At 41.7% G+C, this 26,346-nt stretch overlaps 1 long non-coding RNA gene across 1 annotated transcript in view; it reads right to left on the bottom strand.

Moving 5' to 3' along the window:
* Nucleotides 1–1,312: 1,312 nt before the first annotated feature.
* Nucleotides 1,313–26,346, bottom strand: part of LOC132251927 (uncharacterized) — an 81,064-nt gene continuing 56,030 nt past the window's right edge. The window contains exon 3 of the long non-coding RNA XR_009463669.1: nt 1,313–1,730. This is a non-coding gene — a long non-coding RNA (uncharacterized LOC132251927). The remainder of the gene's footprint in view (nt 1,731–26,346) is intronic.

Here is a 26,346-nt window from a genome sequence, read left to right as displayed (position 1 = left end):
TTGATCAATTTAGTGTTGTTCAGTTTAGAGGAGCAGTCATACAATAAAATTAATAACCTGTTCTGACTGTCATTCATCTGCACGGCTGTGACTCGCTACTAGAAGCTTGGTGAACAGGGGCAGGATGAGGAGCAGGAACACTTATTGCTCTTGCAGGGCAGAGAGTGGGTCCATTGCAGCGAGACCAGAGAGCCACAGGGAAACTGCTTCCCTTGGGCTCTCTGGTCTCACTGCAACTAATGCAGTTGCTCTTAACTGAGAGCAGTGCTGTCTGGCTTAAGTCCTGGCAGCTTTGCTCTTAGTATGGAGCTGCTGCAGCTCTGTAATACCAAGTTGCTTCCCTAAGGCTCTCTGGTCTGGTCAAGCTGTGGCAGCTTCATGCTCAGTGCAGGGCTGTCAGGGCTTAAGCCTGGTGGCCTTGCTGTCAGTGCAGACCCACTGTATCAGTTTTGCTGAGACTAGAGATGCCTGGGGAAGCAGTTTAAACTGCTGTGACAGTTTCAGCAAGACCAGAGAGCTACAGAGATGCAGTCCTGAAGCTCACTTGCTCTGAGCTCTGAAAAGCCTGATCCTTTTTTCTCCAGAGCTCAGGCAGCGTCTGCTCCCTGCACCACCACTGGCGGGAACAAAGCCAGTGCAGGCAGTGGTGGGACGTATCACAGCCTCCAGGAGTTCTGGGGCTACAGCACTCACTCTGCCCAGTGTCCCTTGGGGTCAAGGCTTGCCCTGAGTCAGGAAAAGCCACTGCATTCTAGGATACTGGAAAACTTCAACTGGGGTGGAATAACGGTGGGAAGGGGCCACATGGTAATGGAACAGGAACAAAATTAGGCAAATTGTAGATAAACCTGCCCTGGAGCAGCATAACTACACTGAATAATGAATGCTTTAAACCACTTGGTGTTAATGTGCAGCCAGTCCAGGGCTTAACTTCTCCAGAAGCCACCTAAACTTACCATGTAACAAGGCCCTTGATTGCTCAATACCTGATTCTCCGGTGTTATTTAAAAGAAGCCATTAGAGACAACCAACGAGAGGCCTGAGAGCATGGAAGAGTCAGAGGTAGGGAAATGCTCCAGGCTGTCTGTGTTCAGGCATACTGACAATGAAATATAGATATACCCTACTTCATCAGGGTCTGCAACAGAGCCCAGGTTTCTACTGTCAAAGGGAAGCAATCTGAACACTGGATCATCTTTCCTCTGTTTATCGAAGGTTAGGTTTAGGCTACAAGCAGGACTATATGAAGCTTGATTATTTTATCTAAATCATTTTAATGCCAAACATTAACACATTTTATTCAAGGCAGAATAGATTAAATGATTCTGATGGTTTTCCCACTAATATGTGCAATGTAAAATCTTTCAGAAGCACTTCTTCTGGGAACTGAGCATAGTAAGTACCCGGAGGTCTTTAAAGCTGAAATAGCATGACACAGAGCTATTGTCAGTTACTTAGTGGCTTTATGCAGGCTTTGGAATAGTTTCACAGGGCTAGTATGCAAAGATTGTTAGCATGACTTGCTGAGCAGTGGGTACTGTAAAGGGTTAATCATCACTGTTCAATCACAAATGGTTTTTCTTTGTAGTACAGACAGGAGCTGAAGAGCAGTTACTATTCTGAATATATACAGCGCTGTTCCCTCTAACAATGCAAAAGCAGATGACTGCACTCCCTTTGAGGTTTCCAGCATCATTGGCTATATAGGAGTAGCCCTTGGCATCTTGGTACTACAAAAAAAAAAAAAAAAAAAAAGTGGGCAAATGTTCCTCATTCCCTTCTGCCATCTATCCCTGTGTTAGTATCTTAAAGGTTTATAGCAAACATTTTTCCATAGACCTATTTTTCACCTTTGTGTGAACACCAAGGTTTTCCTATATATAGATTACCTTTAGGTCATGACCTAAAGTTATGTCTAACCCTCCTCATTTGCAAGGGCAATAGCTTGAATACAACCCTGAGGCATAGGTAAAGGATTACTTTAGTCCTTAGAGGTGTTTGTAGATGACACTTTAAAGCAGGTTTAAAGTGCATTAAATGTCTTTTGCACTGCTTTAATGGCATTGCTGTTTGCACATTTGGCAGTACATTGTGCATTAATTCTAGCTGCTGTAGCACTTTCAGTGGCATAATGCACCTTAAATGATTTTAGGACACAGCAAATGACTCCAGGACACTGCAAAGTAAAACACTTCTAAGGAATTTAAGTTTCTAAACCCTGCAGCTGCAGCGGGAAGTACTGAGTCCCATGCTGCTCAGGGGCTGTGCAGGCAACCCCTGCAAGCAGCCCGGCAGCAGCCCGGGAAGGCAGGCTTCACAGAAGAGGGGAAAAAAAGTGGAAAACCTGATCTTTCTTTTTCCCCTGGAGCCTGCTTGCATGCCTAAGCATGTGGGGGCCTGATGCTTCCCTCTGTGGCTGTAGGGCCCCTCTGGGACTGCCAGAGCTGGGTGCCTGAGCGGGGGGGCTGCTGGAGGGGTGCCACTGCCATGGAAGGAAGCACCAGCTTCCCACCACCCGTCCCCTCCAGCTTAGGGATCACTCTGCCCAACAGCAGCTCACTCTGCCATCTCTGCTGCTGGAAAGGCAGGTAAGGATTAGGCTCTGACACAATATTTTTTTAAAAACCCACCACTTCAATTTAGGGAGAATTAAACCCCTGTGTCATGTACAAACCCCCTATGACTCAAACAATGATGAGACAGAGGCACAGGGGAAAAAGGGAGATCCCCCCCTTTTGGGTTGCAGATTAAACATTCAGAATTTTATTTTACATAGATTTTGGAAACTATTTAGTTGACATGATTAATAATTAAACACTTTAAACAGAAAGATAATGGTCTTCCTAATGAAAATCAGGCTAATAATGTCATATTAATTACTAATAGCACAAGAATGTATTTTGCTAAGCGGTGCTTCGAGTTTCCAAGGGAAAATTCACAATAGGGCTTTGCCATTTCTAAATATATTTTCTCAGACTGAATATTAAGAAAACTCTTTACCAGAGTAAAAGTCTGTTACATGAGGCAAGAGCTCAGGAGCACCAAGATTTTAGTAAAGCCATGCAGGAAAATGCTGCTCTCCAAAGCAAGGAATCAGAGAAGAAACATATGAACACATTTTCTGTTATCTTGTATTTGCATTATGTATAGTAGCCATTTTTACTAGCTGTGAGATCAGTAAGTAAAAAACCTGGAGTGACTGCTCTGTATTGTTGTGGTGCATGGTGTTAGGTGACATACTTTTTTCCAAGTATGTGGATTTTATACATTGGATTTCGAGTTTCAGAGCCCTTGCTGAGGTCCCTGTAGAGTATCATTTACACCACAGTACACTATCAAACAAAGCTGTTTTGTTTTCTTAATGAGCTCACTGAGCAAGGATGACTACCATATGCAGATAGAGAAAGAGTAACTAGTTTTGCAATGTTCATAATGGTTACTAATCTGCTTCCCTGCAGCTTTTGCAGGAGTTATACTTGTAGCTTTATTCCTTGCAGCACACTTCTTGATGATTTTTTTTTTTTGTTAAAGGAACCACAGAATCATATGCAACAGCGTCTGGATCGCAGTGCAAGAGTGGAAAGACAGAACCCTAATGTTGCATTTTCATTTCCCCATGCTCATTTTTATTCACAGTTTGTTACCATTCTTCATTCTATTTACAATTTAGAATTACCAAACTCTGTTTCTAATCTTCATTCTATTTACATGCTTTACGTAAATGACTGAAATTAACAAAACTTCCAAATCTTTTCTATGAAATCATGAAACAAATTATACTGAGTCCTGGTCTCTAGACATTTTTCTGCTCTTCTGTTCAGCATACAGATAATTCTAATGGATTGCAGCACATAGAGTAACTTCCATAACAAAGGAATCTATATTGAGCACCTGAGTCAAAGAAGTCATTCTGATTTGTGTAGGTCATCCCAGTGTGTGTACATAAAGAATCATGCCTTATGCTAAATACTATTTAATTATTTCATTGACTTGAATGTGATTGTTCATATACTTGAACTTAAGCATATGCTTATGTGCCTTCCTGAACTTCTGTCTGAATGCTTATCAATGAATTAATGCAAATAAAGCATACAAGGATAATATCAAGATGATCTGCATCAGTGAAATGAGTAGAATTTGGATCATAGCATTTTTTAATACCAGTGTCATCAATAAAAAGGCAGTCAATGGCTTCAGTGGCATTTGGTTAAGGACTTAAGTGAACACTTAATAATACTAGACGGGAAGGAAACAAAGTATTCCAATAGCATAGTTACTTTGAAGTATTCTAAACGACATAGCTTTTGAAAAGCTTCCCTAATTTATATTGAGAAAAAGTAATGATAGAAATGTGAGTCTACATACACACACCATATTTCAAAACTAAGTGGATACCAAGGCAGATGAGTCATCTGATCATTCAACAGTACCAAGTCAATTAAAAAATAAAAAAAGAAATGAAAAAGTTATGATCATTTTGTTACCTTTGTTATTATTTGTAATATCTGATCATCAGGATTTTTATATACAATTTCAAACACAGCTTTCATTGATTATTTACTAATTTGTGAAGGTAATTCCAAATTGCAAATAACCCGAACCTGAATTTATTTAAAAACCCCCATGTAAGAGATGACAGTGAACTAATTGAAGTAATAAGATCTTGTTTAACCAGCAACAACTTGGCAGCCCTACCAGTACTAAATTTGTATACACTGAACCCCCCCCCCAAAAAAAACAAAACCAAAACAAAAACCCAAACCAAAACCAACCAAACAAACAAACAAAATTTGCAGTGCTTCTATAGCCTGATAGGAGACTTCACAGAGTAAAAATATCTTGGCATCATTATAAACAATACTGAAAAATAAATGCATGAAAAAGCTGGCTTATTTTTATTGTAAAGATGAGAGAATTTAGGGGGGTTTTATTTTAAACTTTTCCCTGCTAAAAATTCCTCCTTATGCCCTTCCAAAGTTTCAAAATAAGTATTTCTAATTGATTTGAAAGACACATATGAGTGGAGGCATCACCACAGGATTTTCTGCTGCCAGAATTCAGCCAATGAGCTATTCATGATTCCAGTCAGTGTTTGTACTCATTAGGTCACTGAGAATGGTATGAATCATTCTCATTCCCTGCCAGGAAGGAATGCCAGTGTTTACTATTACTTACGCAAAATTATTTTCCAGAATCATTTTTACAAATACTGAATGCTCAGCTGACTTATAAAGACTGAAATGAATTAATAAGAAATAAATAAGCAGTCCCAACTGCATGGGTTATCAGTTTTATGCACAAGATGAGCAAGACATATTTCCACTAAGGTAGAATTACAGTAACCCCTTTTCTCTTGGGAGAAATGGTGGCCGAAGTAGAAAATTAAGATGTGTTTTATTTTCCTTTTATAACAACAGGGAGTGCCTTGGATGAATTGTGTGTTACAGTGTATGTAAATGATACTAGACATCAGTTCATAGGCTGTCTTAATGCCTCTCTTATTTGCTTTATTCCTGAAAGGGTGCCAGCTCTGTCTTTCCCAAGCAGAATGATAGGATAGTTGAGAAACAGTAGTATGTCTCAAATGTAAATGCTATTTTAAAAAGGCAACCAGCCTGGAGAGGAAAAAGAAGTTGTAAAGCTGCATTGAAAAAGGCAGCCAATCTAAAAAACAAATATGGCCATAATTGAAATATATCAATCAGGACAACAATTGTTTATAATCATTTTCCTGTCAGTTAACTTGGCTGCATTTGATCAGCTATAAAGACATTACTGTTAACCCAACAGAAATGAAATTCTGTTGAAAAACAGAAAGAAGTCTTTGTTGTAAAACCAGCAGAAAATTGCACACAAAACCTGATGGAAGCATCAGAATAATCTCATTAAAGTGGAACAAACGTATTCAAAGTGGACAAAAAGGGTTCACAGCAGTCCTAAATCTGTTTAAGGAATTTTACTTCATCCCCTTTTCAAAAAGAGTTCTCTCCAATTACTCTATATTAAACTCTGTGACATTGTAATGTTCTCAGCAGGGTAAGGATTTGTCCAAAACTCGTCATATAAATACTCTATCTATAAAACAGATCAACCAGATAAAGGCAGATCTCAAGTCATAAATCTGCCTTTCTGTAACAAATAAGGATACCTTGGCCCTAACTTTTATTTGTATTCACCCATCTTTGAGGCAGGAGATCTGCAGTTTTAGGACAGAGGCCAGTTTTTAAAAGAAGCTCTGTCAAGTAAAAAATGTACACATTGCACACGCACTTTTAGAAGCAGCCAGTGAAATTCTCTACCCTCCACTTCTACTAATAGGTCATTGGATTTTTAAGCTAGGGATTCTTTTTTAATTATAATCTTCTATGCTCCTACTTTATCTTCCATATATCATTTAGCCTGGAAAATAAAAACAGATCACTCAGTGTCAGCTTTAAATCTCAAGCAGCAAGTGCTGGGTTTGCACTCACTATCAAAATATTCCTTTTATATCCGAATATGTTTTCCTTAAAGTAAAGAATGTATATTTTAGTCTTATACTTAAGGAATTTTAGACCTCATGCAAAACCCCTAAAGAAAAATTTTAATCTGTTGTCTGAATATCCTTGACAGATTCCCTTTAAATATAAATCATACAGCGACCCTAAAAACAACTTCAATTTTTTATTAATGTCTTGCTGCTCTCAACCTACACAACTGGACTTTCTAAAATTAACTGCTTCTCATATAGCATCACAATAGAACCTTTTGGATGAGCTGATTGCATGCAATCAGCAACCTGAAAACATTGGCCAATTATCAAGTGCTGTTCCATCTGGGGGTCTCTTGGATCCACAATTATCCATGCCCAAGTTTCCCTCCATAACTGGTGTGACATGGAGTATGAGGTTCCAGTGACAGCCGTTAGACAAGTCTAACAGGTCTGAATTTCCTTAATAAACTGTTGAATAGTTCCAGCTAATGAAAGCCACTGTCCTGTTTAACATGGCCACTTTTTCCTTCCTACTTCCTATTTCCAGTAAGCTCTCCCATTCTATCTTTCCACCAGCCAATGCATGGACTTTTCAGAACAGCTGTTTAGAGGAAGCCACTTGTTGGTGACTAGTCTAGTACCCAACTCCAGTGTCTCTGCCCCTTCAGTGGTACCCATTTTAAGGGGGTACATATTGTAGTGTGAACTGGTGACAGTATGGGTAAGTATCTGAGGAGGGGAAAAATAGCCTTACTTCCCAAAAATGACCAGTGTGGGTTGACATATGCTTAAGGGGCCCTGTAATTAAAACCTATGGCTGTAAAGGTACTGGGTACAAAATTCCTTTTCTTTCTGGTATGAAGATAGCTGAACACACTCAGGCTATAATTAGTGCCAACTACATTTCACTTGTGAGGTTTAAAACTGCTGCCCTGACTCAGGGAAGCGTATTAAGAGTGTTCTAACTTTAAGCATGTACTTTTCCCCTTGAATTAAATGGTGTTACATTCAAAGTTATGTATGTGCCTAAGTACTTTCCTGAAGGTTTAATCCTGTGTATATTAGAAGTGTGGCTGCATCAAGTCACATGGCTTGTATTATTGAATGACGAATTGTGAAGCGAACTAACCAGAACCATCAGTCTTTAAAGAACTGTTTGTGTAATAAAGATTGCCATGATATCTTTTTCCCCCTGAAGCTGCTCCCTGAGCAGTGTTACTCAGCCTTGAGAACCAGAATGGATATAATATCTTTTGTTATTCTTAGGACTGATTTTATTTTAGGAATAACATCAAATAGATCAGGGGCCCACAGACTGGATCCAGCTTGTGGAGCCACATGATCTAACCTATGGGTCTTTGACTGACCCATGTATTAAATAATCAAAAATGTTCTAGAGATGGAGAATTCAACTAACTATATAAGCATGACATAAGTGGAGCTGATAAGCTGCAGAGAGAATCAGCTCCAATCTTCCCCAACCAGTGGCCTGCATCCCCTTTAGGAAGGAGTTAATCTTTGGTAAGTCTAGTTTTGAGAATTTCAGTGAATTTTTATGCAACGTTCACAGTAATACCAAGTGGGTGGCATTTTAAACTGCACACCTTATTACCTGTTCATTTTTAATGGACACAACTACAGGAGACGTTTACTTTAGAGCTGCCTAATTAGCTTCACAGCAAAACCTCAAAGTCTACACGTGTGGTCCTAGGCCAGAAGAAATTAATTAACTCTGCTATAGTTTAGTACTTGTAAATATAAGTATTATACTGCAATGGTGTTCATTAGTGCACAGCAATGCATGTGTAGATGCTGATAGAGTGGGCTAGGCCATGAGGGTTCATCAGTGCAGGGCTGCCTGCCAGCTAGCTCTGCACTGGAGCACCCTCCTGCCCCAGCCAGCCCCTATGCAGTTTATAGAGCTAGGTCGGAGCAGCCCTGAGCTGGGAGACTAAACCTCTGGGTCCCCTGCCAGCCACGGCTGCTCTGATCTGGCTCAATATGCTGTGGTCCCAGGCACACATGAAGACATGGCACCTGGGAGCAATAAATTCTGGCACGATATGTGCTGGAGGTTATTGCTCCATGCCAATAGCATGTGTAGATGCACCCAATGAAATTAAAGATTCTTTTTTAAACTATAATTTTGTTGACTTCCTATATTTCAGGAGACAGGGCTTCTAAGATATTAAATGTACCCTAGCAAATAACAAGAATGGATAGACCTCTTCTAACAAGGGTCAGTCTAAGGCAGATAAGGAGATACTGGAAAATAGTTAGAGTGGACTGATTTTTGCAAGGTTAGCCTGAAATCAGTACTTAGAAACCCATGATGCTGAGCAGTTTAGATAAGAATTATAAGAATTATTTGTGCCCAACAATGGAGAAACACCTTAAAACTAAGAACCAGCAAGCCCCTTATTATTTTTGGGTGCCCAAGAAAATAAAAGCGGATGAAAATGATTTCTTCATCATTTAATTAAAAAATTTACTAGCTGAATGTATTATTTTGTATAGAGTTTTTCTCTTCCTTTTCCTACTATTTTCTGTCCACTCCTTACAGCCTGTTTTAAGAACACAAAGCCAATGATATTTGAGTCAAATTTAAACTCCACAATGTTCAAGTGCATTTAAAATGAGGAAAAATGACTGTGTCCATCCCTAATTACAACTTAAGCCATATAACTTCATTTCCTTGTTGACTGGATAGATTTTGAAAAATATAGCTGCATTCACAGAACCTCATTTAAGGCTCAGATCAAAGTCATATGTGCTTGTCACTACTCATCTAGCAGTTGATATTGCATGACTATTGTAAGCTAAATGATATCCATAGGAAAAAGGCCTACATTAGTCCCTATTTAAAGATTGTTTCATACACAAGAGGTCTATATTGATTACTGTGTTTTTATTATTATATCCTTTTCAGATACTTTTTTCTTTTCCACAAAACTGAATATCTTTTTCATTTTCTCTTATCTTGGTTTTTTATGAGAATGTCTTTATATAGAATAAGACACTTATAGAATTGTGTAATTAGATTGAATTTATTCCTGGTAAATTTGGGGCAAATTCTGTAGTACATGTCTATATAAAACTCTCCAGATAGTTGGAAGATTTTCCTGATTATGTTAGTGATAAATTACATATATAAAGCTAACCTTGTAATCTGTACATCTCAAAGCAGTATGCAAAGGAGAGTAAGGCTATACAGTAAGCTTACTATGTCTCGTAGCAGTGTCCTCAAGTTCCCTTTGCTGCTTGGTAGGGCTGTGCAAAACAGTACCATTTCGTTTCAACTTCTGTATCAATGTTTCAATGGGACAGTGTTTCGCTTCGAGTTTCCTTCATTTCAAAGTGCTGTTCTGTTTTGTATCATCAAAACTGTTTCACTGTTTCAACGTTTCACCCGTAGGCCATAATGGAGAAGCACAAAATGGCCTATAACTTTGTCATTTCTTGGCATATTTGTATGAAAACAGCAGGGATTATAGCCCCTTCTGGAGGCATGAAGTCTGCCAAGGTTCAAGGAGATAGGTGCAGGGGTTTCTGGGAAACTGCACCTCAGGCTGCTGACAAGCAAAACTCGTTCCGTGATGGTGTGCCTGTGTGTTAAGGTATCTGTGTGTTAAGCTGTTTTTTCATCCCTCCTCCAGAGCACTGGGATTGGAAGGGACCTCAGGGAAGGATCAGTCACTGGCCAGCTACACATGTCAATATCAGAGCAGTCCTTCCTCTCCCTCTTCCCCCTCCCTCTCCTTAGTTTCTCTTTCCCTGCAAGCAAGCCTAGCTTCGAAACTCAAAATGTTTCAACTGCCCTCGTTTTGTTTTAAGGCTGTTTCAAAGCCTTTCATTTCATTTTGATTTCATTGTTTTAAACTTGAAACAAGTTGAAACAGCATTGAAACGAAACACCTGGTGAAATTTCACACAGCCCTACTGCTTTGGTAGGCTCCTTCCTTAACCAGAATCCATGCAGACACTTTTATTTGACACCCTACATGGGCTAATTAGGTGGGGCAGGTTAATTGGTCCTGTCACTCAGAAAAGCTAACTAGTTTCCCTGAAACTCCCTGTGGACCTGGTTACACTACTTCCAGACCAGCAGGCAGCCCCTCCACTGCAGGGCATAATGTCTGAAGGCTCTGAAGGTAGACATGGAGACTGTGTAGACATTCCTTTATATTGTTATCCCATTTGTACACATGAGAAAACTGAGACATAGAATTAATATAGTATTTTCAAAATCAAAACATGGTCAGAGGCAGAGCTGGAAGTAAAGTCAGCTCTGAAAATCAAGTCCAGACTTGTAATACTCAAGTTTGATTCATTATTGCTGTTATTACATGGGGCTGATCCCTGCTCACTCCCATGGGGGAAGCAGACTGTGCACTCCCACCTTTACCTGTAGGATAGCCTTGACCCCAGCCCCACAGGCAAGGAATTGGTGGTGGGTGGGGGAAGTGGTGGTGGTGGCAGCAGGTGGCCAGAGGGTGGGGAAGCAGGAACGGTAAGTGGTGGCAGCGGGTGGGTGGGCAGAGAGAGGGGAGGGGAGGAAAGGGGTAGGGGAGTGGTGGGCGGGTGGGAAGCTAGGGAAGTAGGTAGGGCAGGAGGTAGGGTGGGTGGGAAGGCAGGGGAAGGACAGCAGTGGCAGCAAGGGAAGTGGTGGCAGTGGTGGTGGCAGTAGGAGGTGGGAGTGGTGGTGGTGGCTATAGCAGCAGTGGGCAGGTAGGCAAGCAGGGGGCAGTGAAGAGGCAGTTGAGCAGGAGTGTGGGGCCCATGCCAGTGCCCTGGGGCTAGGACTAGGACTATCAGGGACCCAGAGTGGGGCAGCAGGAGCTAGGAGCCCAGGCTGGCAGGGGCATGGGGTCCACCTAGCTCCATTGCATAGAGCTCACATGCAGTTCCCAGGTTCTCCACCCAAGCCATGCACCTCTGGGGGGGAGACCTGTGTGATGGAAATGATGGCCCAGTCCTGCTCACTGCTATGTGCAGGTCATGAGGAATGGTGGGGAGCTCCATGCTGTGGAGCCAGGCCAGCTCTGCCCCTCTCCCTGGTGCCTCAGCCATGCCCCATGATCTGCACTGCTGGCTTCATTGCCTGGGCCTCCCTCCAGCAGTGCAGAGCTCAGGCATGTGAGCCCTGTGCAATGGAGCCAGCACTCCAGTCATGTGCATCCTGGGGATTGCTGGGACCATGCGCTGCCAGGGGGCTCCACCTGGTGCTGCTGGTGACTCCAGGGGCTATGCATAATGGGGGGCATGTTTGTAGGAGGGGAACACACACACACACACACACCCTACCATGCACATGTACCCACACCCCCCCACACAACTCCCACAAAGCCCCATACCCACCTACCCACATGCACACACACTCCCAACCCCCACACCCACACACCAACAGCCACACCCAAAGCCCCCCAACAACCTCCCCCATACCCACCCACCTTTACCCACCAAAACCCCTCCACACCTCCTTACAATGTACGAGAGTAAGACTTCATTTTGAGCAATTATACAATTACCTCTATATACGAAATGCAAACACATGCAATAAGGACAAAAATATTTTTTTTAAACAAAATTAAAATATGTTATTGTAAATGGTTGTTTTTTTAGTGTATGTGCATGCGTGTATGTATGTATATACCCATGCACACTATATACAGATATAGATATATATTCCAATTCTAAGATGGCAAACCACCTTCCAAGCTGGGAAACACATCACCTTTGTGATTCCAAAAAAAATGTTTATGGGGGCAAAAAGTGAAGCCACATAGATGTCCATACCTTCTGCTGCACCCCAAATGCTCAAATTTGTGACCACAGCAAAAAGCGATAAATAGGGTTGCTTTCTTTTGTGGCCCATGTCTGTGTTTATGGTGGGAAAGTATGGACAGTGTGAAGCTTCCCATGGCTTCCAGCTGCCCTGGGCAGGGGTTCCATGGGCTTGAGGGGCCCAGTCCTGCACATATCAGGACTTCCTGGGCATGATCAGACTGCTTAAGCCTTAGGAATGCCTGCTTTGCTTTCCCTGCTTACCTAGATGCATCCCTCCAGGGACAAGTCTGGGTAGTCAGGGAAAGAGCTTCAGGAGCTTCAGGGCACACGAAGCCGTTCAGGCACATGAAGCTCCTTCAGGAACTCCTTCAGGATCTTCAGGACACATGTCTTCAAGCAGGCATGTGCCCCATGCAGCAGTGCTACATGCAGGGTAAGTGTCTCTGCATGGGGATTTCCCTGCATGTGCCTGCAAGTGCAGAGGGGCAGCCTGTAGCCTGAAAACCCGGGGGTGGGATCCCCCTAAAAGATTTCTCTGCACACACTTGTAGGCAGACACAGGAAATCCTTTGCAGAGGTATGTCTCCAAGTGCACCTGCAAATAAGGAGGCAGACCCCCACACATGCTTGCAGGGAAATCTCCTTCAGGATTTCCCCTCAATTGGGGTGCAGCAAATGGGGATGTCTGTAGATGTCCCTGAAGCTCAATCACAGCATTCCACTTACAATATCTGTTTCCAGCCTTAGACTCCAAAATAATCAGGGTCAGATAAATAACACAGTATATACTATTTTAAGCGAAGAGTTTGCATGCAAAAATATAGTGATATTTAACTTTACACATTTCAATGTGAATGCTACTATATTTTCCTCAGGGTGAACAAATGTGTATTTTACATAATACAAATCTGATAATTGATTGTTCAGAAAATGTTTCCTTTTTCAAGGAAACAAAACCAGTACTCTCACAAATCTTGTATGACATCTTTTAGATACAGGAAATCTTTGTGTTCAACAAGAACTGGGACATGTACAATAGGGGTGTGTGAAACAGGCCCTATTTGATTCAGATTTGGCCTGAATCAGGGACAGTGATTCAATTTGTTGATTCGGAACACTGTCCTTGATTTGATTAGGCCAAATCCAAATCTGAAGATTCGATGCTGATTTTGAGAATCAGCAATTTGGCCATAGACACAGCTTTAAATGTTTTTTCTACATACCTCAAGGTACTAGGAACAGCTTGTGAATCCTGCAATGGTGGGGCAGATGGAGCATCCCACAGGAGTGTGGGGGGGAGGCCCACATGCTCAGTGATGCCCCCCTGGCTCAGCAATTGGCCATGGGGGGACCCTTGGTCCCCCCAGACCCAGGAGGCACCAGTCACCAAGCCACGGAGGTGAAGGGGGGGCCCCAGCATGCTCCCTGGCAGACCCAGAAGTGGACTGGAAGTACTTCTGGTCCAGTTCTGGGTCTGCTGCTGAGTGTGCTGGGGAGCACCCCTCTGTGCTTCTGTGGGACGCTCCATGCGCCCCAGCACTACACCATTCACGAGCCTCTGCTACCTAGAGGTATGTAGAAAAAACATTTAAAGCTGTGTCTATGTCCGAATCACCGAATCTTTCTGAACGTCTCCAAATCAATTTGGAGGGTTCTGATTTGATTTGGAGAGATTAAAGGGTCTTCTGATTCAATTTGGATTTGGCCACTGTATCAGGCTGAATCTCCACTGAATTGAATAAGGGACCAAAGCTTCACACAGCCCTAATGTACAACGGCATTCTTTTTTTTAAAGTGGAAGTGGAAGAATGTAGCCCCAAAATGTTTCACTGTTCTTGATCCTTCTAGATTCTAGGTTGTAGAACAACTTTTTTGTAAAACTGAGTCCTGATCCTGTGTCCACTAATGTAAATCATGAAAATTCCTTTGACTTAAATGAGAATCATATTGAGTACTTACTTTCTTTTTAATCTGAGAACAAAAATAGATTTTTTTGGTGAATGCCACAAAAGTGAAGCTACAATATGTGTCTACAGTAAGAAGCATGTATAATGACTGCTTCATCTCTGCTGTGTTGTCCATATTAACTGTTTTTTAAAGAAAGCAAGCTGTGCTCGCTAGACAACAAAGCACAGCAAAAACAAAGCAATACTCCCAAATAGAGGTAAATGCATGCAAGAAACAAGAACGGTCAAAATACACAGTTGGATAGAATCATCGTTATGTTTTTTTTACTCAAACTAAGAAAACAAAACCAACAACAAAAACGAACCTACTGTGCTATGTAAGCCACACGGGCTAGGTACAAAAATCACACGCAAACCAGTATAAGTGATTGGAAACTGATTCAAATCTGTAACACAACAGAAGTTCAGTGTATGTAAATCACCTTCAAAATGGCTGAAACAAGTTTAAGATAAATCTGGATTCATGTAGTATCATATTTAACTGATGTAGGTTAAACTTCTGTCTTATATCTCCTACAGATTCAATTTAACTCACAGTCCCACATTTTCCCAGAATGCTTTGCACACCCCCAATAACCCACTACTCCCCTTGCTGGGTGGGTGGGCTAGCCTTGGATGAAGCTGGGCAGGGAGGTGTACTCTAGCACCCCACAGCTTCTGGCTTGGGCCACTGAAGTGCACTTCGAGAATCGAGAATGAATGTCTGTTATCAGTTCAATCTATGTAGCTTAGAATAACCTGGGAAGATTGAATTGATTCAGCCTTTGGCTTTTGGCTGTCTGTACTTAGCCATGAGGATTAACAGTAAGGTTTTTGGTTGGTTTTTTTTTTGACTGTTTGCAAAAGATTCAGATGATTCTAACAACTTTGTACCTAGGGTTATTCTTTTCTTAATACCCCTTTGGCATTATGGTTACATTTTTTTATGGAGAAGGCAGTTCCATCTCTAGAGAATTTAAGAGAGAGATACATATAAGAAGCTTTCTTCTTGGAATATTTCAGAGCATGAAAATGGAAAATTTATATTGCTATCCAATGTTTGGAAGGATCCTTTTCATGAGTATATCTTTACAGACAAAGTGCAGTTAACTTTATGAATCTTGAGGGCATCTTTGAATCATTTGTTTTTTTCAACTACAAAAGCCACAGACAATCCTAAGTGGAAGATATTCATTGCCAAGATGCACTACCTTCTGTATTCATGCCTAGAAGAAGCTACTCCTCTGAGTATAGAAAAAAAACCAAACAAACATGGTTCTGGTCTTAAAGGATAATCGTGTCATTGTATTTTGCATCCTATCAGAAAAAAAGCATGAATGTAATATAATCATAACTGCTGATGGATTGGAGAAAATGAAAAAAGTTTCCCCAGTATCCTTCCTCAAGGGTTATACATACACATTATTTATTATATACCACTCAGAAGATTACCAAGCACATCAAGAAAAAAGCACATACAGAAGACAAAAATCACATGCAAAGCACTTACAGAAGCATTATTCATGTGTGAAGAGATGATTTTTTTCATGTGATTTTGTTTAATCTTCTGTATGTGCTTTCTTTGATGTGCTTGGCTGGCCTTGTGTGGACTGGAAGGGACAGGATCATAATTTCCTGCATTTACAATGGCAACAGTAAAGGGTCCTTTGGAGATCTGGTTGGGAAATATACATTTCTGCATATTTCTTATCTCAAGGTTCCAATTTTTGATATTGTAATCTGGTGAAACTTTCACTGAAACCAGGTAAATTGAAAAATGGTCCACAAAACTTCTGAATATAGTTCAATTAGATGCTTTTCTAAAGCCTATCAAAATGATTTAGACTAATTATGTCTGCTAAATTCCACTGAGAATCTTGGAAGAAGAGACTCCCCCACAATTGTTATTACTTCTTGATTTAACTGGGCCAAACTTAGAGTGGCTAAAGCCGGTTAAATAGTCAGTTAAAAACTTGGTTGCATGAACCAACTCAGAAGGAGCATTTACACACATCTTAAAAAAAATTAAAATGACAGTTATATTTTTTAGTTATTATTTTAAAAATTAAGGGGTAAACATAAGAATGTGTTTGCCTCCAAGTATTTATATGAAATAAAAGTGAATTTGCTTTTCTGTTTCCCATTTCTAGTTTTACTTTTATTTCATTTCTTTTAGAACAAGTGTCATATTTCAATCTTGACATCTTGGCTTTTAAGGTCCCTTAGTTGGCAGAATTTTGAATATTCTCTGCTGACTGGTAACTGGACTTTCTACAAATGATTAGAAATTAATTTGACTTGGCTCAGCCTTATCTGACAATTGTGTTGACCCCCATGTGAACTTTCCCCATGTTAATTTACATCCATATAGTGAGACTTAATGTTTCTAATACAAGAACAGATTATGCTAAACTGATGCTAATTATAATTTTCTAATATAGTCTGCAAATCATGCTGTTTCTTAGCAACAAAGGTCATTTCAATAAATGATACCCTTCCAAACCATTGACATACTAAATTTCTTCCAAAGCTAACTTGGTCTTGAAACATGGAAGTGGGAGCCTTTCCAGTGAAGTGACATTTTTCATGATTAATCAGCATCTTATGTAAGCAGTACATTTTTCCTCAAAGAGCTAGAGTTGAAAAGGCTGAATATTAGTAGATGCTGGGTGTTTTCTGATATAAATGAACTAGTGCCCTCATACTTTCAATTGCTTTCATTATCTGGAAAACTGAGGTTAGTGGCCATTTTGATTGAGTGTTATATATTAAGTAGCTGAAACCTGATATATCAACAAAAATTCTATTCTTTCTTTTAGACAAATATTGTAATGCTAACAATGCCTGCATTGCAGCATGCATCTTGCTGCATCTATTTATAAAATGACTTCAAGTAAAATCAGTTTCTATGAACAAAGGCTGCCTTGAGAGAATGTCAAGAGAAATGGCTCATAGAAAAGGTAGGAATGGCCAAGTCAATCCCTTCATCTGCATGAATAATACTCATAATTATATCTAGGTTCCTCTGAAGAGAATATTTAGGGTCAGACTTTGTATTCTCCAACTGTAAAGCAGGGTTGGCAATGGTCCACAAATTCCTTACATTTGTGGGCAGTTAGTAAAAATTCAGGCTAAATACACCTGTCTATAAAGTTCATTTAAAAAAAAAAAATCCCTTCAGGTGTCTGTAAAAACAGTAATCAGTCAGAACTGATTGAAGATCCCTGATTAGAAAGAAGCTGGGTAAAGTGTTGAAGGACAGACCGAGTATAACATTGCCACCTGGTGTTGGAGTGGGAGCACTTTACCCTTCATGGAGCCTTCTTTTAGGGCTTTGTAGACCTCTCCCCCCCACTACCCCTGAGCCAAGAGCTTTTTCTGCTGCTGTTGCTTTCTCCTTTTGGCTGTCCGTTATACTGCTGGGTCACAAGTAGGCTTTTTTTGGCCTACCTAGGCCAGGCCAGGGAGCAACAGCATAGTTTGGGAAAGGACATAGTTTGGGCCACCTGGGTGGGGGCAGAACATTATAAAATAGGGGTGGGCAAAATATGGCCCACAGGCCAGATCCAGCCTACCAAGGGATTCTATCTAGCCCAAAGTGGGTTTGCCTCCACCCCCACCGCACTGCACCAGGCCAGGTGAGCACCCACGCCCCAACCCACCTCACAACAGCTCACTAAAACTCCTTAAGTAACTCTCTAAGCAAATAATTTCCCACACCTGGTATAAAACCATTGCTTCAGTCAAACAGGGTTGCCAACACAAGAATTTTTTTTTTTAACTGAAAAATCAACCTTTTAAATTTTATTTATTTATTTATTTATTTATTTTACTATGGCTGGTGTCTAACCCAGTCCTTTTAACTGGGGCCTGGCAGAAGGGTAGGTTCTGGTAGAAGAGTTGCACTTGTATTACATAAAATATGTATCAGTAAAAACACATGTAAGTAAAAATGTTTGGTTATCAGTAAAATGTTTGCAGATTGTCAGTAACAAAACAAATTCCAATTTTTGGGGGTGACAACCTTGCTCCAAAGTTGTTAAGTAGGAAGGACTGTGTAGCAAAGATAGCCATTTTAAGCATAATACAGAACTTAAATTACTCAACCAAGGTGAAAACAGTATAGGAAAACTGCAGAAATGTAATATAATTTTCACATGTGAAAGTTGCACTAAACTGTTTAAGTACATTTTAAGCCTGTCAAAATTATTTTCAATGAAATAAAAGTAAGTCAATGAACTTCACTATGGTCCCGCTCACCAAGGTTCAGGTGCTAATGTTTAGATGCAAGTTGTTATATAACAGAGGTCTAGCAAAGAAAAAAAAAAATTCCATGAGATGCGTGAACTACCCACTGTCTTTCACATAGGGAATTGAACAAAAGCACTTCCCACCACACAGTGAAATGGGTAATAAATTAAAACATTGCTATAATGGTATCACAGATACACAACCAGTTTGTAATAGACAGTAACTCTAAATGATCTTTAGAATCTGTGCATTATACCATTAAGCCTTTTACATATCAACAAGGGTTCAACATTTGTCCATGAGCAACCTTAACATTTGTTCTATTATGGTATAAGCTCCAACATATCAAACAGATTAAGTACTGAAGAAGAAAAAGGATGAAAAAAATATACTACTCATTTCATGCATCTTGATTCGATATTCCTTTCTACATGCTCCATGATAAAGATGGGCACAATCAATATTAAACAAAATAGAGAACGTAACATAGGTAAACAGAATATGAGAAAAGTTATTTTATGTTTGCTTACTTTTTTGAGTTTCCTCAAACACACTGAGCAGAATAGGCATCAAGTTAGGGCTAAAATAGACTCCTGTATAGGGTTATGACAACAATCTACTCTATACTAGCCAGCACACATTAAGTGAGACAAGCTTTTAAAAGGGTATCCTATCTACCTGTCTTGCAACTTTCTAAGGCTTCATGCCTTACTGAACAGGAAAGTATGTGAAAAGTTAATGTGGTTTTCTACTTAGGGAAATACTACCATGACTATATTTAAATCTTAGTAGCTTTTAGATTAGTGGGTATTATAGGTATATCATAAATGAAAAGAAACATGAACTAACTATTCTTGGCAAGTAGAATAGAATAAATTCAAGCCTTCTCTAACCCACCATCATGAAGTTGGAAAGGTGGCAGAAAAGCATGCATGTCCCTCTAAGGCCAACAAAAAGAGCCAAGCATCTTGCTCATCTCTTTTCTACCTTAAAGAGATGCATATATGTAGAGATATATATATAACAGAAAGATATAGAGTAAAAGCTGCCTTAACCAGCACCTTATAAGCCGGCATGCTCTATTAACCCGCATGCCAGCTTGTAAGGTAAAAGAGAAAACTGGAAGTGCCCACCATGGCACTTTCAGTTTTGCTGAGCCCCCATGGCCCAGGGCAAAGCAGGCTGTGCTGCCGAGCCCCCACAACCCGGGCATAGCAGGCTGCACGGGGCCCACCTCACTGTCCCTTGGGGCCCATGGGGCCCACGGGAGGGTTGGCAATGCGGCGGGAGGGGCAGTGATGCCCTGGATGCGGTGGGAGAAGCAGCGGCCTGAACAGGCAAAGACGCCTGTTCAGGCCTCTCAATTAACTGGTATATTTTGTTATCTGGCACCCCCCATTCTCCATGGGTGCCAGATAAAAAAGCTATTGCTGTATAGATCTTGTATATATCTTCTCCTTAAAGAGATATAGATCTATCTTTCTATCTATCTATCCATCCATCCATCCATATAGGTCATTTTCCATACTCACTTGGAACAAAAGCACAATGTAGGCCTAAACCTACATTCACTGACGTCAAAAGGATTGTTTTATTCATGTGAGTGAATGAAGGATTGATACTAAAGTATCAAGCAAGTTAATTTGATACATAAATTATTTTTTGTCTGCACCCTATGATATTGATCTTTCCGTTTGTTTTTCCAGGTATTAATAGATTGTAATTAACAAATTGTGTGTTTTACAAGGCTCTCTCATGTGATAAATGTTATATAATAGTTCCAAAAGAAATGTACTATATAAATAAAATGAGGGGTCAGTAGAAAAATGAATTGTAGTCACTCATCCCACTCAATAAAGGCTCCCAAGTGGAGCAACATGTCCCTTTTTCTTCTGGTGTTTGAGTATTCAGCATGCAAGAGGTCAAAGAGCACAAATAAAAACATACTGACATCACTAGAAGTTGGACTCTGACCACAGTGTGGCATAGGCAGAGGAAGAAAAAGAATTTGGGGGTGGATGAGCATGTGCACGCACATGCAAACGCACATGCCCCCCTGCCATGGGAAAGTCGGAGATGGAAGGGGAAAGGGCCAAGGTAGGGAGTGGCATTGCCCAGCCATCTCATGGCCCCAGCTGCTTCCAGGTGCTGACCACACCAACCCCAGGTGCCGCACTGGCCCTGGCTGCCTCCCAGCTCCAGCTGCACCATTCCAGGCCCCAGCTGCCTCCCGGTCATACGCACTGGCTGTGCCAGCCTTGGCTACCTCCCAGACCCAACTGCCACACCTGCCTCAGCTGCCTCCTAGCTGCACTGGTCCCAGCTGTGCACTGGCCAGGAGGGCCCAGGACTGGGTGCCAGAGTGGGGCCAGACTTGGCTGCACCACCAGGCTGCAGGGGATGGAGCCCCTGGGACTCCTGAGCCCACCATACCTCGCCCCTCATCATCCCCAGGAAGAGCCCGGCAGCACCTCCAGAGGCACGATGCCAAGAAGCCAAGGAGTGGGGGGGGGGGCATGTGGCCCCCTGATCTTTGCATGGGAGAGGGCAGGCTGCAACTGCGAGCAGGGCTCAGCCTCTGCTCCATGTCTCTGCACCTCACCACTGCTGCTTTGAAAGCGGTGGGCGCCGCCATGTGCATCTGCCTGCTGGGCAAGCCGGGCAGCAAGGCACATGGTGGTGCCCACCACTTTCAAAGAAGTAACGGTGAGTCACAGAGACATGGAGCAGAGGCTAAGCCCAGCTTACAGCTGTGGCCCACGCTCATGTGTACAAAGATTGGGGGGGCCACATACCCTGACCCCTCCTTGACTGTCTAGCACTGCACATCTGGAGGAGGTGCTGGCTCTGATTGCCCCATGACCCAGCTGGGCCAGGGCCCCATTCACAGTGAACAGGGCCCCAGCCGGGTCAGGTTGTGGGATAATCCCCACAGTGCAGGCGGCAGCAGGCCTGGGGCAGGGGTGAATGTTTCACTCTTCCCCTACCCTACCCTCTCCTGCACTGTTGGGGTCTCTATCTGCCTGTGGATATAAAAAAAGACAGATTAGCAGAAACTTATCTGCCTGCAGCTGGGCTGGCTGCAATCCTGGCTGTGAGTGTGTGTGGAGAGTAGCTCAGTGTGCCCACCCCTCTCCCCCTGCTTCAGGACCCTGCAGCTGGGCAGCCCTAAGGCAATTTCTGCTGCTGCCCTGTGTTTGGGGGGGAGGAGGGGGGCTGAGCCCCATTAGCCTACCCCTTCCACTGCCTATGCAGTGTGGTTCCTCTCTTTGAAGTTTGAGGGCCAATCAAAGAATATCAAAATGAATTAGATTAGAGCTTTAGCTTGGAAGTCCCTGGTGCAATTCCCTTACTCCCAGTGGCAATGTGTAGGGGTGCACGTGAACCCACTGAGCATAGTTGTGCACCTCCTATGAAAAGGTGCTGCCGACATTGTCAGAGGTGCCTGCGGACAGTCACTGCTCACCACCCCCACCGCTAACACTGCTGGCAATGTCTGCAGGTGGACAGCAATTGCTGCTGGCCATCGCCAACACTGCCGGTGGCATCTGCAAGTGGTTGCTGACCCCTGGGACCTCTCCACTTACCACCGTAATGATGCCGCTGCACTCCCACTGCTGCCAATGCCCCCCCCCCCCATGTGACAGAGGGCACGTGTCATTCATGCTTACTCTGTACCACAAACATTCTGTGTGAACTTGGACAAATCACTTACCCTCTCCCTGTTCTTGAGTCCCTCATTTGTAAATTGGGATAACAGAACTTCCCTACATCTTAGGTGCACTGTAAGGAAACATGTATGGTTATGGGATTCTCACATATTAAGTTGATGAGGGTTATATATACACAAAATCAATAGAATCTATCCCTGCTGTTCAAAGGAAGGAGTAGATGGTATTTATTAGGGCTGTGCGAAACAGCACCATTTCATTTAGACTTCTGTTTCACCATTTTGAAGGGGCAGCATTCTGTTTTGCTGTTTCAAAGCACTGTTCCATTTCATTTCGTCAAAATTGTTTTGCTGTTTTGCCCATAGGCTATACTGGGGAATCATGAAAATGCCTATAACTGTAATTTCTTTCCTGATTTGAAATAAAACAGCTGAGGTGGTATTCTGTGCTGAGGCCACAAAGACTGTCAAATTTCAAGGAGATAGGTGCAGAGGTTTCTCAAAAACTGCACCTCAAACTGTTCAGAGCAAAACTCGTGTCACTTGTAAGTGTGAAGGTGCAGATAAAGCTCAGTTCAAACAATGCTTTTTATGCTGTTTTTCTGTCCCTCCCCCAGAGCACTGGGATTGGAAGGGACCTCAAGGAAGGATCACAGTTACTAGTCAGCTACATATGTCAATATCAGAGCAGTCCTCCCCCTCTCTGCCCCCTCCCTCTCCTCCTTAGTTTCTGTTTCCCTGCAAGCAAGCCCAGCTTCAAAACTCAAAACGTTTCAAAACTTTTGAAACGTTTCAAGTGCACTTGTGTCATTTCAAAGCTGTTTTGAAGCCTTTTGTTTCATTTCGATTTCACTGTTTTGAGCTCAAAACACATTGAAACAGCTTTGAAACGAAACACCCATAGAAATTGTGCACAGCCCCAGTATTTGTTCCTTCCAGTAATACATATCAGACCAGACAGTGTGGCTTTACGCCAAGGCAACAGTAGGTCCAAAGGCCTCTTTCTAATATGCAAGATTGGAATGAAAGAGTCATGTGGAAAACCACAGATGAACCATCTTTTTTAGTTATCTCAGTGTATTGTGATAGCAAAAAATAGTAGTCTTGTTTGTGGTGTACCAATAAAAAAATCCTGGATGTAAAAGCAAAAGACAGAGCTTTAGAATTCTTGGTATTAATGTGGGCAAACATCTGGAGTACATGCAGAAGAATGAACTATACTTGTAAAACCTAACCAAAAAAAAAAAGAACTACTCTGCTCCTTATTTAAAACACTTTCACTTTATAATGGATTGGAAATCTACAGCAGCCCCTGTAAAACTATGATTAAGAATTCAGGAGGTAGACACTCATATTTAAAGAAGTGGTTTCCTATATTTGGCAACTCAGCTTTGCCTGCCAGCAATAAGCTGTTAAATAAAAATATTCACAGTGCCAGAGTCAAGCTGCATTCACTTGCTTCATTTTATTTTTATGGCAAAAAAAGGAGATTAATAAAAATTCCTCCCTTATTGTCCAAGCTACATTCATTTTGGGGGAGGGGGTTGTTCTCCCTTTGATACTTTAAAAATAAGCAAGGGTATCATAAGTCAATGGAGGAATGACTTAAACAATAAACAACTCCCTGTTTTTTAGGAAGACTGGAAAGTCTGAATATCAACTAGTTTATCTATAGGAAAAGGGAACAAATCCAGATAAAGGGGAGGTACCATTAAAGTTTCTAAATTGATTTTAACCGAGGATATACATTATTTTCTTTTCAAACCCTTCTATTCCAGGATATCTAGAGCAGGGGTGGTCAGCCTGCAGCATGGGTGTCACAAGTGGCATTATCAGCTTATGTGTGAGGCACACAGCAGATCAGGGAAGGAACAGGCAACACCATGGTAGATAGGGCAGGAAACAGAAAGCAAAGTAGTAAACTGAGCAGGAAGTGCAGGGAAGGAAGCAGAAAGTAGAGCAGAAGATCAGGCAGGAAGCAGACGGCTGGGAGCTCAAAGCAGAGCAGTAAATTCAACAGGGGAAGTGGATTGGAGTGGCACTTGGGGAGGGCATGGGGCAAAAATTTGTGGCACACCTGCTAAAAAAGTTGGCCCCCACTGATCTAGGGTTTGATTAGGAACCCTAAGCCTAGACTTCTATTTCTCCAGAGCAAGTTATTTGTGACTGCAATAAGTGTACATACATACACTACAACTTGATAAGATTTTTCAACAGAAGAACAGTGATCTTATTCTGCTCCCACCAGAGATGATGATCAATTTAATACAGGATACAATCTGATACAGAGGGATCCATAGATCTCAAAGCACTTTGCAAAGAAGATTGAATATGTTTAATGAATAATACCAACAGATGCAGAAGCAGATAAGGTACAGAGTGGTGAAGTGACTTGACCAAGATCACAGGCCAAAGTCAGGATTTGGTACAGAACCCAGACTTCTCATGTCCCAAGCCAATTCCCTCTGTATCAACTAGTTTATCTATAGGAAAAGGGAACAAATCCAGATAAAGGGGAGGTACCATTAAAGTTTCTAAATTGATTTTAACTGAGGATATACATTATACTGTGTCAAACCAGTTTATGCAATGTCTGCCCCAAACCCCTTGCTGGTTTAAGTTAAATCAGACTCCCCCAGCATCCCAGTATGCTTCCTGGGCTGGGCGGGGCTCTCTACTCCACAGAAGGACTGGCCCCTCCCCTCTGCTCCCTGGCTGCAGGTTGACAGTCCCTGCAAGCATCTGCCTGGATTCTGCTCCCCCCACCCACCCCCACACACACACTTTGTGCTAAGCAAGCACCCCCCCCCCCCGTCCCTCACAGACACCTCTCATCATTAGCTAGCAGTCCATTGGCAGAATCAACAGGTAACTGGTAATGCCCCACTGTTTTCTTAATGGGGTGATAAAAACTGAGTTAAGGATGATAAACATTCCCCACTGGGCCGTTCAGGGCAGGGTGAGGGGAACCATAGGGGCACCTCCCTAACCACAGCTTCCTACCAGGGCCTGGCCCCGCCCCACTTAGCTCAGCACTGCGCAAGGGAAGGGAGGGGTGCTCTAGTGCCATTCCCCACCCCTCGCCCCAGCTTCTAGCTTGAGCCACTGCAGGCATGTGCCTGCATTTCTGGGATGTCTGTCTGGTTACAAAACTGATTCAACCTAACCAGGTTAGACTAACCTGAAAAGATTGAATCAATTCAGGCTCAGGCTTTTTGACCGTCTGTCCCTAGACTAGTCTTTAATGATTTTTTAGCAGAAGTTTACAGTGAAAGTGGTGCACAGAGTCAATGCTGAGCTCAGGTACAGTGATCTTGTAATAAAATTAAAATTACTAAGATAAAGACAAGGACATCTGGCAAAGAACTGAAACATGCAACTCGTAATGTTTTAACTGATATACAGTGCATGTACATGAAACATAGCCTAATATATAAGGGGCTGGTCTTGAAGAGGGATTGCTTATTTTGCATGAAATATATTGCTGATGCTTTTATTTAATGATCACTCATGCAATGATGTTGACCCATCTTTGAATGGATAAAACTACTGCATTCCAATTTAAGTGGAAATGCAAAATAGGGGAATATTTTTTTAAGTCAATCTTAACTCATATGTTCAGTTGCTTTGGTGTAATTGTGTGTGTGGATTATTCTCAGTTTAAAATCAAAACCTTATTTTGATTCAAACTGATTTTTTTTAAATTGACTTTTATGCAAAATACCTTAAAGCAAAAATAAAAGCCAATTTAGTTATTTTGACTTTGGTTTATAACTAAACAAACCAAAAGTTAGATGGATAGAAAAAAATTACCAAAGAACAGAAAATCCTCCAAACATTCTCCCTGCAAAACCTGTACCTCTTCCAATAAAAATGATTAATATTGAAATAATATTTGTATCTATGTTCAACTGAAAGCAAAAAATGTTGTTGCAGGAAAAGGGTAACTGGTTTGTATAATAAAGGATCAGAGTCTGGAAGTTCTATTATTCCCTGTAGATTTTACTCTGCTCAGGTAAATGATCTCTCAAGAAAATTCACATGAAAAACCTATGTAGAGCATTTCCAGATGAGCATATGGTATTCCACTACGTTCATTTATTTACAATATTTCTGCACTTTAGATATACATGGAAATTTCCCTTCATTTTTTCCTGTTTCTTCTTTGGCAAGTGTGTTCCACTCAATCTCTTCTGTAGTCAGAATATATCTGGCAGAAT

Source organism: Alligator mississippiensis, chromosome 7 (genome assembly GCF_030867095.1).
Source record: "Alligator mississippiensis isolate rAllMis1 chromosome 7, rAllMis1, whole genome shotgun sequence".
NCBI classification, from domain to species: Eukaryota; Metazoa; Chordata; order Crocodylia; family Alligatoridae; genus Alligator; species Alligator mississippiensis.
The sequence above is the reverse complement of the archived record's forward strand: the minus strand, read 5'-3'. Positions and strand labels throughout refer to the sequence as shown.